This window comes from Apium graveolens, chromosome 5, assembly GCF_009905375.1.
Source record: "Apium graveolens cultivar Ventura chromosome 5, ASM990537v1, whole genome shotgun sequence".
Classification (NCBI taxonomy): Eukaryota; Viridiplantae; Streptophyta; class Magnoliopsida; order Apiales; family Apiaceae; genus Apium; species Apium graveolens.
Window position 1 is genome coordinate 167,119,507 of NC_133651.1, and position 15,795 is coordinate 167,135,301.

The window sequence follows — 15,795 nt, forward strand, 5'->3', positions numbered from 1 at the left end:
GTGCCTATTCAGCTTCTATCTTTTTTGTGGATGTCTGGAAGAAAGGTACTCGTGCAACGAAAGTTGGCGTTTATCAGTTTCGTGTTATCTGATTAGTGTCATCACTATCACATGCTAAGGTTAAGAACAGAAAGGCTTTTGAATGAAGTATTTAATAAATTTAGAATCCTATGTTTGTCATATATAGTAATTCAACTTCAATTCTCTTAGTTAATGTTATTTAGTATAATCTCTTAGTTTAATAAAAACCCAATTTGTTATTTATCTTAGCATTGAGCGATAACCATACATTGTTGCATAGGTGCATAAATTAAACTTCTGTGGGAATGAATCTGATTTATATCTTATACTACTTGCGAACGCGTATACTTGCGTGAATATTAGCGCGTGTTTTCGCCCTAACAAGTTTTTGGCACCGCTGCCGGTGACTTGGTGTTAATTTTTAGTTTATGTGCTTGTCATCAGTGGTCGTTAAAGTTCACTGACTCGGATTCTTTTACTTTCACGGTTTATTTGTTTGTGTTTCAGGTACTCATTATAATGGGAGATCCAGCAGCACGAACGAAAGCCTTGATGGATTTTTCTCAACCCAAGATCAATGACATTCAATATAGCATTGTCCGGCCAGCTATCACAGCTAATACCTTTGAGATCAAGCATGTAATAATTCAATGGGTGCAGAATTCAATCCAGTTTGGGGGTTCTCTAACTGAAGATCCGAATATGCACATTAAGGACTTTATTGAGATCTACGACACCTTCAAGTTCAACGGTGTTTCTGAAGATGCTGTGAAGCTGAGACTGTTCCCTTTCTCTCTAAGGGACAAGGCTAAGAGCTAGTTACACTCTCTACCAGCTGGTTCGATTACTACTTGGGAAGATCTTGCTCAGAAGTTTCTTACTAAATTCTTCCCTATGGCGAAGACAACTGCAATCAGGAATGCTCTTACTCAATTTTCGCAACAATCAGGAGAATCTTTATATGAAGCTTGGGAGCGCTACAAGGAGATGCTTAGGAAGTGTCCTCATCATGGAATGCCTGAGTGGATGATCATCAATTGTTTTTACAATGGGTTGGAAGCACAGTCCAGACCCATACTCGATGCAGCATCAGGTGGAGCCTTGTGGGCGAAGAGCTATGAGAAAGCTTATGATCTAATTGAACTGATGGCTGCTAATGAATATCAGTATCCAGCCCAGAGATTGCCACATAGCAAGATAGCAGGAGTTCTTGAGGTGGATACAGCTACGACTATCACTGCTCAACTAAAGGCGTTGTCTATGAAGATCGATTCTCTGGCTAACTACGGTGTTAAGCAGAAAACCAGTGTTTGTGAGCTGTGTGCAGGTCCGCATGTGACAGAGCAATGCACTATATCTAGTGACTCAGCTCAGTTTGTGAGCAACTTTCAGAGATCGCAGCAGCAAGTTCCTGCCACTTATTATCCTAACAACTGGAATCATCCTAACTTCAGCTGGAGCAACAATCAGAATGTGAGGCAACAGCCGTTCCAGTAGTTTGGAGCAAAACAATTCAACCCTCCTAGTTTTCAGCAACAATTTGCACCAAGACAACACCTCCAACTTCAACAATAAACTCATGATGCAGGTCTATCTTCGAATGAAAAATCTGAATTGGAGGAGTTGAGGCTTATGTGCAAAAACCAGGCTCTTATATGCCAAAGCCATGCTGTTTCTATCAAGACTCTGGAGAACCAAATAGGGCAAATTGCTAATGCCTTATTGAATCGACCACCAGGAACGCTTACTAGTGATACAGAAGCCAATCCAGGCAAGAGGGAAGTTGAAGAACAGGTGAACGCCATCACCTTGAGGTCTGGAGAGGTTGCAAGCCCCCAAATTCAGCAAGACAAAGAGCCTGAAAAGTCTCAAGTCCCAGAATCTGAAGTTTTGGCTGAAGAAGATGTGCAGAAGGAAGTAGAGGTGGAACCAAGGAAGACTATTGTGGAACATACTCCTCCTGAGGGTAATAAAGGGGAGAAATAGATCTATCCTCCACCTCCTTTTCCTAAGAGGCTGCAGAAGAAAAAGCTAGATAAGTAGTTTGAGAAGTTTTTGGAGGTGTTCAAGAAACTTGATATCAACATACCTTTCGTTGAAGCTCTTGAACAGATGCCTAGCTATGCGAGGTGTATGAAAGGTATTCTCTCTCAGAAAGTGAAGCTCGATGACTTAGAGACCGTTGCTCTAACGGAGGAATGCAGTGCTGTGCTGCAACATAAGTTGCCTCCGAAGCTTAAAGATCCTGGAAGCTTCACTATTCCTTGCACCATCGGAAACTTGTCGTTCGACAAGTGTTTATGTGATTTAGGAGCTAGTATCAATATGATGCCCTTATCTATCTTCAAGAAGCTTGGTCTGCCTGATCTGAAACCAACATACATGTCATTGCAACTAGCTGATCGTTCCATCGCTTATCCATGAGGTATAGTGGAGGATGTCTTGGTCAAGGTGGATAAACTCTTCTTTCCTGCTGACTTTGTAATTCTTGATTTTGAGGAAGATAAGAAGATTCCCATTATCTTGGGAAGACCATTCTTGGCTACAAGCCGTACTATGATCGATGTGCAAAAAGGAGTGCTTTCGATGAAGGTTTACGATCAAAAGGTCACTTTTAATGTGTTCAAGGAAATAAAGTTACCCACAGCTAAAGAGGAGTGCTTTAAAGTAGAGCAAATACGGGTTTTGAATGCACCTCCATGGAAGAGGAAGTTGGATATGCCATTCGATTCTCTTGGGTTAGCAGAGCTAAAAATTTCTCAGTAGCGTTTTGAACCATTTATTCAAGAAGCTCCCACACTTGAGCTCAACCCACTACCAGATCACTTGAGTTATTCATTCTTAGGTGCACCCCATGATAAGGGGTTGGGATATATTTTTGATGATGTAGAGAGTGACTGGACGGATCTTCCAGTGCCCACAGAGGGTTCTTCTCATGCGCCACAAGTAGTTGATAGGTTTGGTCTTGGTGATGAGCAGTATAGGCGAGTGACTAGGCGTATGGAGGCCATGCATGACATTGACCATCGTTTGGCTGAAGATTTGATGCACGCTTTCGGTACTGTTGTCCGAGACACTAGTGGCGAGGTTGATTGGCCACCTGATCCTCCACCCGACGAGGGTGACTCTCCCGCTAATTAGGTATGTCTGAAATCCTTATTATTACCTTCAATGAGGATAATGAAAATTTTAAGTTTGGGGGTGATAATGTAAGGATTAGTAGTGTGTGTCCATATAGATTCATATAGATTCATATTGCATGTTTAATTGTAGTTCATTTATATTTTTGCATGATTGTTCATTTAGGACATATTTGTTTGTTTTTATGTGATTTCATATAGTTGCATTTTCATGCATATTTAGCATGATCCCTTAAGATGAACTATGATATTTGATAAGTTGATGTTGATTTCAGTGTGGTGATGACGAATAGAGGGATGTTTAAGTCCTAATGAATTGATTTGCATGCCAGAAACAAATATTTTCACAAAGTCTTATAGGGTTGCTTTTGATCTAGATCATGATCACACTTCTTTGTTGTTGAGATTTAATCACTTGGTTATATTTAGAATTTGTGATATTCTCGTAATGACGTAAAAACACTGATTTTTTTTTATCTGGATAAAAACTTGGATTTCATTGCTAGTTGTTGTAAGGCTAGGCGTCAAATGGCTAGTAACCGGATCATATTTTTATGAGTAGTCTAGGATTGAATGAGATGGAGCAAAACGCACTCATTCAGAAATTGTTGAAAAAAAGGAAAAAAAAAAGAAAAAAAAAGAAAAAAAGAAAGAAAAAAGTATGTGTTTATGCATAATTGATCAAGAGTGAGCTCTTTAATACTCGAGTTATTAAGTTCTAGGGGACTTTGTGCCTAGTGACCTAAGGCTTTTATAGTCTGGGATCCGCTAACCTAACGCTCGCTACATGGGTATTATTGCATAAGTCTTTTGGGACCTCATTCATTGCACGGTCAAATAAGCATCTTTGTTATGTGTTCAATAATAGTGTGAATCCTTGTATAACTCTAGTAGAAAGGAGGTGTTGTGAGTCATAATGCGTTTATTGTCTATTCTGTTTATAAACTTTTGATTGTTTCGATGATAGATAAGTTATGGTTATTGATCTTGTATCAAGAGTATATCTGTTAAGCATCCACACACGCACGTTTCTGGTTTGTGAGTTGGTATGTGGGATTTATTCGAGCTCTGTTTAAAGTCATTACATTCTTAGAGGCATTGGCTTATTCATTTGGTTATGGTTATTCCGAGGGGATCGATTGCATTATCATTTAGTTGCATTCATGTAGTTGCATTCATGCATTAGGTTTGTTTTGTAGTTTTGAGTATATTTATGCTTAAGGACAAGCATCGATTCAAGTTTGAGGGTGTGATAAGTGGATTTTATATCCACTTGGAATGCTTTATTACAAGCTTAAATTGGTGTTTTGGACTCAAGTTGTTGGTATTTTGATTGTTTTTATGTTATTGCATTTCAGGTATAAGTTATATGAAAAAATGAGCTTTTAAAGGACATATGATAAAACATAATCATATTTGGAAGCCAAGGCCATTGCCAAGTTGTAGAGAATCTCAATAGTTTCGCGTGGATAGTTGAATCGCCTAATTCTGACGAGTAGAACTCAAGTTATGGACAAAACAAGATTCATCAGAAATTTTTCTAGACAGGAGTTGAGCGCCCGCCCAGGAGAGCTGAACGGCCGCCCAGAGAGCTGAGCACCCGCACAGAGAGCTTAGCGGCCGCTCAAGGCGCGGCTGGTCGCTGATTTCGCTGAAAAAACCTTTTTTGAGTGGAATTTGACGATTTTAAGGGTCCTGGTCCACTAGGGGCATATATATACTTAAAAAAAAGGGTTTTCATCATCCGGGAAGATTGGGATACCAAGGAGAAGACCTAGAAGCACAGGATAACTCCGAAAAAGAAGATCTTATTTTCAACTTGTGATTCTTTGAATTAGTTGTAACTTTGGATGCTCATTTTCGTTCTTGTTGAACCTAGATCTTGTTTATTCGTACTTTAATTATTATTCAGTTTATTAAGATCTTGTCTTATACCATGCTTTCATATCAACCCATAGTGACGGTGAGTTCTATTATGGGCTAATCATTATCATGGGGTTCTAGCGGATTTAGTTATGGATTTCAATAATTAATTTGTTTTGATATCTTGGTGTGTGGTGATTGATTGATATCCTAGTATTGGTTGTGCTTATTCGCCTTATGTGCGTAGCTAACATATAAGATAACGCGTTAATCTCTATTGAAACGATAGTGAATATAGAGGTTTAGAACTTGCCATGCTAGCATAGGTTCATGTATTGTATACATGATTAGTAGGTAACTCTAACCGTTTTACTTGCCCTATATAATCATTATGGATAACTTATACTTAAACAGTTATGTTGTCAAATTCTATAGACATATAGGGTCTCAATATAATTGGTGCATATTCAGCTTCTATCTATTTTGTGGATGTCTGGTAGAAAGGTACTAGTACAATAAAAGTTGGCATTTATCAGTTTCGTGTTATCTGATTAGTGTCATTACCATCACATGCTAAGGTTAAGAATGAAAAGGGTATTGAATGAAGTATTTAATAAAGTTAGAATCCCATATTTGTCATATATAGTAATTCAACCTCAATTCTCTTAGTTAATGTTATTTAGTATAATCTCTTAGTTTAATAAAAACCCAATTTGTTATTTATCTTAGCATTGAGCGATAACCATACATTGTTGCATAGGTGCATAAATTGAACTTAACCTAAACCAGTCTCTGTGGGAACGAATCTGATTTATATCTTATACTACTTGCGAACGCGTATACTTGCGTGAATATTAGCGCGTGTTTTCTCCCTAACAGATATCATCAACATATATCTGTACCAAAAGTAAGTCCTTTCCGTGGTTGAGGTAGAATAAAGTCTTGTCAATTGTGGCTCTGTGAAATCCACTTTCCAGAAGGAATTGATTTAAAGTCTCATACCATGCTCTTGGAGCTTGGTTAAGGCCATAAAGTGCTTTGTCAAGCCTGTAGACATGATTTGGAAATTTTGGATCTACAAAGCCTGGAGGTTGTTCAACATATAAATCTTCTTCCAATTCTCCATTGAGAAAAGCACTTTTCACATCCATTTGAAAGACTTTAAATTTCTTTTGAGCAGCATAAGCGAAAAAGATTCTTATGGCTTCCAATCTAGCAACTGGAGCAAACATTTTATCATAGTCAATACCTTCCTGTTGAGAGTAACCTTTAGCAACCAGCCTTGCTTTGTTTCTTGTAATTATGCCATTACTGTCAGTTTTATTTTTAAACACCCATTTTGTACCAACAATTGATCTGTCCTTTGGTCTTGGTACTAGGGTCCAGAATTTATTTCTTTCAAATTCATTTAACTCTTCCTGCATTACTTACACCCAATCAGCATCTTGAAGAGCTTCTTCCACTTTCTTTGGTTCAGTCTGAGATAGAAAGGAATGATAGAGACATTCTTTTGTTATTGTTGTTCTAGTTCTGACACCTGCTTCAGGATCTCCAATTATTAAGTCAGGTGTGTGTGATTTAGTCCACTTCCTTGCAGATGGAAGTTGATCTCTAGAATTGGATCCTCTCCCATGATCCATGCTGTGTCCATCAGCATTTTCTGATGCTCCCCCTGAAGTTATGCTCTCTGAGTTTCCAAAATTTGAGTTGGATCCTTGGGGATTTAAAAATTAGAGTTTCCATAATTGTCAGAATTTGGCTCATCAGAACTTGATGAATCAGAACTTGAAGAGCCAGTGACTGGTTCTGATATTTCTTGAGAGTCTTGAGATATGGTATGATCATCAGCTTGCTCCCCCTAAACAGGTGTATTTACCATTGGAGCAGTTACCACAGTTTCAATGACATCATAATTTAACCCGTCAGAACTTACAGAATCAGGATTTAGGTCATCAGAATTTACCGAATCAGAATTTACATCTTCATTTTCAAATCTCAGCTGATCATGATCATTGAAATCTTCAAGTCCGGTAATCTTTTTATCATCAAAAGATACACTGATAGATTCCATGACAACCCTTGTTCTTAAATTGTAGATTCTGAAGGCTTTTGTGGAAAGTGGATATCCAACAAAAATTCCTTCATCAGCTTTTAGATCAAATTTTGACAGCTATTCAGGATGAGTCTTAAGAACAAAACACTTGCATCCAAATATATGAAAGTATTTTAGATTTGGCTTCTTTTTCTTCACCATCTCATATGGTGTTTTTCCATGCTTGTTTATGAGTGTAGCATTCTGTGTAAAACAAGCAGTCTGCACAGCTTCAGCCCAAAAATAGGTTGGTAGCTTTTCTTCGTCAAGCATAGTTCGTGCAGCTTCAATAAGAGTCATGTTCTTTCTTTCTACAACTCCATTCTGCTGTGGAGTTCCAGGTGCAGAAAATTTCTGCTTTATTCCTTGCTCTTTGTAGAACTCTTCTGTGATTGAATTCTTGAACTTAGTGCCATTATTGGTTCTTATTATCTTAACAGAATCTTTGACTAACTTATCCAGCTGTCTGACATGATCAGTTAGAGTAGATGCAGTTTCATTCTTCTTTTGCAAGAAATACAGCCAAGTGTATCTTGTGAACTCATCCACTATAACCATAACATATTTCTTCTTTATAATAGACATGACATTGACTGGACCAAATAGATCAACATGCAGTAAGTGATAAGGCTCAAGAATTGAGGATTCAGTTTTGCTCTTGAATGAAGATTTTCTTTGTTTTGCATTTTGACATGAGCCACAAAGACCATCAGGAGCAAATATTGATTTTGGCAGTCCTCTCACAAGATCTTTCTTTACTAGATGATTTATGTTAAATTAAAATTTAAATGAGAGAGTCTCTTGTACCAATTCCAGCTTTCTTCAATTGATGCTCTGCTTAATAGACAGATTGCAGAACCATCAGAATTTGTTGAAAGTTTGGCTTCATATATGTTACCATGACTGTAACCTTTCAGAACCACTTTACATGTAGAATTACTTACAACTTCACAGTGTTCTTCAAAGAAATCCACATGATAACCTCTGTCACATATTTGACTCACACTTAGCAGATTGTGTTTAAGTCCTAAGACAAGATCTTCAATTATGAAATTCCCAAGATTGATATTGCCATATCCCAAAGTACCCATGTTACCATCTCCATAAGAAACTCCTGGGCCAGCTTTCTCCATAAAGTCTGATAGCAGGGCTTTATTTCCAGTTATATGTCCTGAACATCCACTGTCCAGAACCAGGATGTTTTTCTTGTTTCCCTACAATCACAAAGACCACCATTGGTTAGTTTTAAGGACCCAGACTTGCTTGGATCCTTTGGCCTTTTTAAGTTTGTTAGCATTTGCAGCGGATTTAGTTTCAGAGTTTATGCTAACATTCTTTTTATCAGACTTTGCATCAGAATTTTCACTAGAAGGAATTACACTAACTTTCTTTAAAGAAGATTTTATTTCATAATAATCATAGTACAAACTATGATATTTCTTGCAAGTATAAATAGAATGCCATAAACTACCACAATGAAAACAAGGATTTTGTGGTTTAAACCTAACAGACTGACTCTTAACTCCTGATCTAGGAGGTAAAGAGTTTATATCTTTATTTTTCCTGCAAAAAGAAGCAAGATGGTTAGAGTTTCCACAATTATAGCATTTCTTTCAAGGAGCATTAGGAACAGGCATATAATTATTACTTTTATTCACACCTTCCTTTCCATTCTTATTTTTCCTAGCTTCCTTTACCTTGTTCACATTTTTAATCTCTTTCAGCTTATACTTAAGATGCTTCTTTGTTATTAAGCCAATGTTTACCAAAGCTGGTTCTTCCTGTTTTAATTTGTCAGAAGTTGACTTTTCTTTGACTTCTGTTTTAGAGTCTTTCATCTCTTCAGAATCAGACACAACAATTTTTGCAATAAATTTAACAGGATTTACCTTTGGCTTTATAGTCTGTTTGATAGCAATTGGGTTAATTGGAAAAGTCCCTTTCTCACTTTTACCATCTTTATAACCTAACCCCTCTTTCCTGTTTCCACTACTTAGAATATTCTGAGTTATTTTGCCTGAGTTAGTCCAAGTCCTGATGATTTCTCTTTCTTTTTCTAATTCAGGTTTTAGATAATCATTCTGTTTAAGCAATTCATTCTTAACATACACAACATTATCTCTCTCTGTCTGAATAATGTTCATCTTGACTAACTCTTCTTCAAGATAGCTATTTCTGTTTTTGTACTTTAGATTTTCATATTTTAATCTTTCATCCTTTAAAGTCTAATCTCTATAGCTAATATAAACGTTTTTCAGAAATAATTTCAACTCTGTAATATCTTATGTATCAAAAGCAAGAGTTGATAGAGGTACCTCTAGTTTAGCAGCATCATAACTGCTATCAGCATTTGCCATTAAGGCATAGTTCACCTCTTCTTCAGATTCTGAAGTGTCTGCCCAGTTTTTCTTCTTTGTCATAAGTGCCTGGCCTTTATCACCTTTTCCTTTCTTACAATCAGGAGAGATTTGGCCTCTTTCACCATAATTGTAGCATTTGACATTTGAGTTGTCTCCTCTGTCAGACTTTCCTCCTTTGCCTTCAGTCTTTCTGAACCCTTTCTTGTCAGAACTTCCATCTTTCCTGGAAAACTTCATACCCTTTCTGAATTTCTTGTAGGCTATCTGATGACTCTAAATCAGACTGTATGATGAAAGCCTTTCCTTTTTCCTTCCTAGTGATAATTGGCTTTTCATCAGCCTTTAAAGCAACTGTCTTAGACTTCCCTCCAAGCCTCTTCTTTCTTTGTTCCATCTCAAGTTCATGAGTCTTGAGCATCCCATAGATTTCATCAAGAGACATATTAGCAAGTTCATAGTTGTCTCTTATTGTGTAGCTTTCAAATCCCACTTTTCAGGAAGAGCTAGTAGGAATTTAAGATTTGAATCTTCTGTGTCATATTCCTTATCCACTAGTGACAGATCATTCAAAAACTTTGTGAATCTGTCATATATATCAGTTAGTGACTCATCAGATTTTGAGTCAAAGTGCTCATACTCCCGTGTGAGTATTGTCTTCCTGTTCTTTTTTATGGCATTGGTTCCTTGACATTTCACTTCCAATGCATCCCAGATTTCTTTTGCATTCTTGCATCCAATCACCCTGTTTGACATGATATTGTCAAGTGCACTATGAAGTAAGTGTCTTACTTTTGCATCCTTTCCTAGTGAAGAGATGTCTTCAGTGGTGAATTCTCTCTTTTCTTTGGGAATCATCCTCTGTGGCTCATTCCCAACTGCAACAGAGAGCTTTGTGGGCTTGTGTGGACCATCATAAATTCTGTCTTAATATTCTGGATTTGTAGCTTCTAGAAACATGGCCATCTTCACACTCCATACAGGGTACTCAGACACCCTGAGCAAAGGAGCCCTGATGGTTTCATATCTACTGGTGTTTTGAATGGGTTGAACCTTTGCAGGTTCTTGAGGGTCTTGTGTTTTTGATTTATCAGACATGATTGATTGTTTGTTTGGATCTTAACTGTTTGTAAGCTTAACAGATTGGATCTGATACCACTTGTTAGGCCGTAGTGATACTATAGAAGTGGGTTGAATATAATATCTACAATCAATTCGATTATAAACACAAGCATGTAACATAAAACAAGTTTATTCAATATATCAACTCTGTTACAGTAGGTTAATCTACTCTCTCAGTGATGTATGATATCACTAAGAGCTGATATGGTTAAACCCTAATCCGTGTTTATATACTACACATTTACAAGATATCTCCTAATTGATATGATATGCTCTATTTCCTAAAATACATCAATCAGAGATTATCTACAGTAGTCCTTTAGCTGTCCAACTCTCCAAGCATATTTTCTTTTGTTTAATCGAGATCCTCTCCTGTAAATCAGCCGCTTTTCATCCCTGAAGTGTATCCGCACTTAAGTCCTGATATAAGTTCTGACGCCTTAAGTTCTTATAACTTCCTGTCTTCAGTAAGTTCTGATTTCCAATTAAGTTCTTATACTAAGTTTTGAAACTAAACAAATCAGATTAGACATGACATCACAAATATATCTAACATAGAAGTTGTAGGATATTTTAAGTCATGTTGACTACTAGATTGATATGCAAAATAGGTTGGCTAATTGTAAATATTAGATTCTTTGTAATCTTGAATAAGTGAAATAGAGTTAACTGCTATGAAGATATTCTCAACGGATGTTCCACAAGGTTTCAATGGATGATCAACTAGAGTTTCAACGGATGATCAACCAGAATCTCAATAGATGATCCACAAGGTCTCAACGGATGATCTAATAGAGTTTCAACAGATGATCAAATTCAAAAAGAAGTTGATCGTGACTTGAAAGTATCATGGGTTGATTGTATGCAAATGGAATTTGGCATCCTATTAAGAGGTTTTAGAGAACAAAGAAGCATTTCCATGCTAACTTGAAAAAATAACAAGATGCTGGATGGAGAAATGGAGCAGCATGTAATTAGACTAAGACACTTTTGTCTTCTTAATTTTTCTTTTTATCATGTAACTTGGTGATATATAAACCAAGAGTAGCAAGTTAAAAACTATGCAAGAAAGAACTAAGAAATAGAAAAATCTGTATCTGTTAAGAATTTCTATGTTCTAAGTGTATCATACTTGTAAGAAGCTGTGTGCATTTTTGCATCACAGAGTTCTCATCAATATATATATATCTTGAAAGGAATATGTCCTAAGTCCAATCATGTATTAGGATTTAGGAATAACTTTTATGTAATCTGTTTTGATTTCATTGATATTAATAAAAGACTTGTTTTCTTTTTATTACGGGCACTATCTATTTAAGTGTTTAAATAAGATATACCATAGTTTAGAGTAAAGCTTTTTATGGATTATGATGAGATCATAATAGTGAGACCTAAAAGATGATAACTCTAAACTTAAATAGTTCCTGATCATAGGATTACTAACTGGTAATTAATAATCTGCAAAGATCGGTACATACTATGCTTGCTTCATTATGAAGGATGTCTGTTCTCATAGACATTTATGTGGTGACACTATAGCTAGTATGTAGGTGCTTATTATAGAATAAGTTCACTGAACATGACTCGCACAGCTGAACAAATGATGGAGTTCACTCACGTGTCAGCAGTTGTTCACATAGTGATAGTTGTACAAGTATCCTTAGACTTGAGGTCATCATAGTCATCTTGTGTACACTGAACTATGCTTTGGTTTAGTTCTTAGTCTCCAGGGACAATTATTAGGGCTCTACTGGGTATAAGAATTTGTACACGAAGATAGTGTATGATCAATAAAGGATCTACCCCTTCCAGTGAAGGAAGCGAATGTTCAAGGCTGATCCACTTATGCTAGTTCAGGAATCTCTGGCCAGAGTAAATGCAATTAGAAAGAAGTTTCTGATTTGTATAGAACTAAGCATAGTAAATGGTAAGCAAGTGATTAAATTAGATAGGCTTGACACGAGATCCATGCCTTGTATTTAATCGGGACATTGTAGGGTAGAAAGAGTTTATTGTACGGTAACTATTCACTGAATAGGTTCTTGGTATTCTAAGCAGTGAATTCATATTATTCGGATAGTCGCGATATGCTGAGAAGTATCCCTCACGATGTAGAATAAATGTGATTAATTAATTAATCATATTTAATAAATTAGAGAATTTATATAAATAATGATAAAATAGTTTTATTATTATTTATTTCTACTACCGGCTTAATATTGAACCTACAGGGTCACACTATAAAAAGAGAATGATTTAATGGTGGAGGAATTAATTAATAATGGCTAATAATTATTTATTTGTGAAATAAATAATTAATTGGCAAATTTAATAATTGATTAAATGAGATTTAATTGATTATAAATTAATTAAGAAAAGTTCTTAATATTATTAATTAAGGATTTAATTTTTGGAAATTAAATCAAGAGAGAGAATTATTTCTAAAGTGTTTAGAAAAAGGATTAATAATTAAAAGGTGTTTTAATTATTAATGAGAATAATAAATGGGATAATAATAACAATATTTATGGGAAAATTTCAGCTGAAAATTTTGCCTATAAATTTACTATTATAAACCCTATTTTTATTTTAACCCCAAAATTTTATAAAACCTAATTCTCTCCACCTCCTCCTCCTCCTTAACGTCGTTTTATTGGTGGATTCCGGTGGAGTGCTTCACGTTTAAGGAGCAGCTGCTAAGGATGTGTAAAAGTGTTTTACCATGCCTCCGCTGCGATTAAAATCCAACATTGGTATCAGAGCTTAGGTTGTATGCATATAGATCTGTGGTAAAAATTTCAGAATTTTATGTGCTTGTATGAATTAATTATGATTTTTACAAGTTATATCATGGATTAATTTTGTCTGATGAGAAATCGTTTCTCAGAATAATTTTGAATGTTGATCTGGGTTCTACAAGTGTTGTAGATCGTCTGGGTGTTTTTTTTCATAATTTTATGATGTATAGATTTTTTATTATGAATTTTTGAAGTTGTTGCAATTAAAATTCGTAATTAAATAAGTATATATATGTATATTCTGTTGTATATATATATATATATGTTTGTATATCTGCTATGTTGTGCTGCTGCACGGAAACAACCAAACACAGAGAATGTTAGGCACGGAAATCGAGACGATGTCAAGCGGCGGCGAATCGCAGAAAGGGGGAGGACCGCGCGTCGACCACGCGCGCGTGGGGCTCACGCGTTGGCGGGCCACGCGCGGCGCGTGGTAGACACGCGCTGGTGACGTCATGCTGACGTCATGCTGACGTCATCAGATGATGTCATGCTGACGTCAGCATAGGGGTTAGGGCGCGTGGAGCGCGTGTGGCGCGTGGGGCGCGTGGAGGAAAGTCAGACACGCGCTGTCAGGCGCGTGTGCGCGTGGCCGCACGTGGGGAATCTTTTTTCGGCGCGTGCTAGCTCAGATTTGGGCGATTTTGGTGCCGTTGGATTCGTCTTTTCGAGACGCTTCTAATGGTATATTATATGATATTTTATGAAATTGTTTCAAACTATTTATAGCTAACAGAAGTGTTTTTAAGCTATTTTTAACTGTTTTAATTGCTTTTAAATGCTTCATGTGATACATAGAGATGTATAATGCTTAGACTAATGTGCTAGATGATATAACATGTCTAGCTTGATGTTTATTCATGTTTATATATGTGATATATGCTTAGTTTATCATGCGATGATAGATTTAGGCGAACTTAAATGAACATAAGGCGTTTGTTAGACAACCTAGTATAGTGAAATTGTTTCATAACCTTAATAATAATATTATGAATACAATCATGAGATTCTTGTGTTTATGAAACACGTAATTGAATATGAATTTTCGATATGAGAGAAAGGACGATTCTGTCAATAACAGATTTCTATCTGTAAGAAAGGGTTATTAAGTGACGCCTTTTGACAATGCTCCACCCGATCTGGGAATCATCTGATTATTGATTATTGATTTGAAATATTTAATTTAAAAGGAAGAATCTCTTTATAATATGATTATGATTGTAACATAATATAATCCCTCTAAAATTAAATAATATCAAGTAGTAATTGGCCAATGACACAACGGGCTTGTGTCAGTCATAGCCTTCCAACATGATAGAAAGTAGTTCTTATTTTAAATCATTGTCGTTTCGTGCCACAGCCGAGGGCTTTGATTTCGAAATAAGAAATACTTGTCTATTACATAGAGATGTGTACATTGAATAAGAATCTAAAGGTCGTTACGTGCCACAGCCGTGGGCCTTTGGGGACTGATTCAATTGTACGGAATGTTGGGTTAGACTTGACTTAGAATATTGAGTTTGTCGTGCCACAGCCGTGACTCAATTATTCAAGAGGCTAAAGTTTGATTAGGGAATAACATTAGATGTAATTGACAAGAGTTGTCTGCCTATTGAACATTACATGGCGTTTCGTGCCACAGCCGGGGTTTTGTAATGGAATGTAGGATCCCTATTCCCACTAGCATTATGAATGCTTAATTTTTCACGTAGGGGGTTGAATAAATTAGGTAAACTAGTGGGAGCCACTTATGAATAAAGACCCGATTCATATAGTGTTTTAAAACTGAAATCGAATATTTGCTAAGTGTTGCCTATAAATATACTATTATAAACCCTATTTTTATTTTAACCCCAAAATTTTATAAAACCTAATTCTCTCCACCTCCTCCTCCTCCTTAACATCGTTTTCTTGGTGGATACCGGTGGAGTGCTTCACGTTTGAGGAGCAACTGCTAAGGATCTCCGATCGTTGCTCTTGGATCGCATATTAAAGGTTAGTAATCGATTCATATGTTTTTACCATGATTTATATGCTTTTATTTGGATTTTATATGTGTAAAAGTGTTTTACCATGCCTCCGCTGCGATTAAAATCCAACATATCTCTGGTGGGTAAGTTCAATCCACCAGAAAGTTTTTAATCCTTGTGTTTAATTACTTTGTGTTTGAATACATCTATATTTTCATTCCACACTTTTGCATATTCAAACACTGATATATTTATATTTGTGAGAAGTTCTTAAAATCGAAAAGAAACCAAGAACTACATTCAACCCCCTTTTGTAATTTTAGTTATTAGATTGTTTGGGAATAACAATTGGTATCAGAGCAAGCTATTGACACACTAAGAGTTTAAATATCAAAGCAACTAACAACATGAGCAGGAAGGATGTTGGAG

At 36.2% G+C, this 15,795-nt stretch overlaps 1 non-coding gene across 1 annotated transcript; it reads right to left on the reverse strand.

Annotated features, from left to right (window-relative positions):
* Positions 1 to 930: 930 nt before the first annotated feature.
* Positions 931 to 1,037, reverse strand: LOC141663067 (small nucleolar RNA R71). Its single transcript, XR_012551152.1, has one exon. It is a non-coding gene; the product is annotated as a small nucleolar RNA R71 (small nucleolar RNA).
* Positions 1,038 to 15,795: the final 14,758 nt, after the last annotated feature.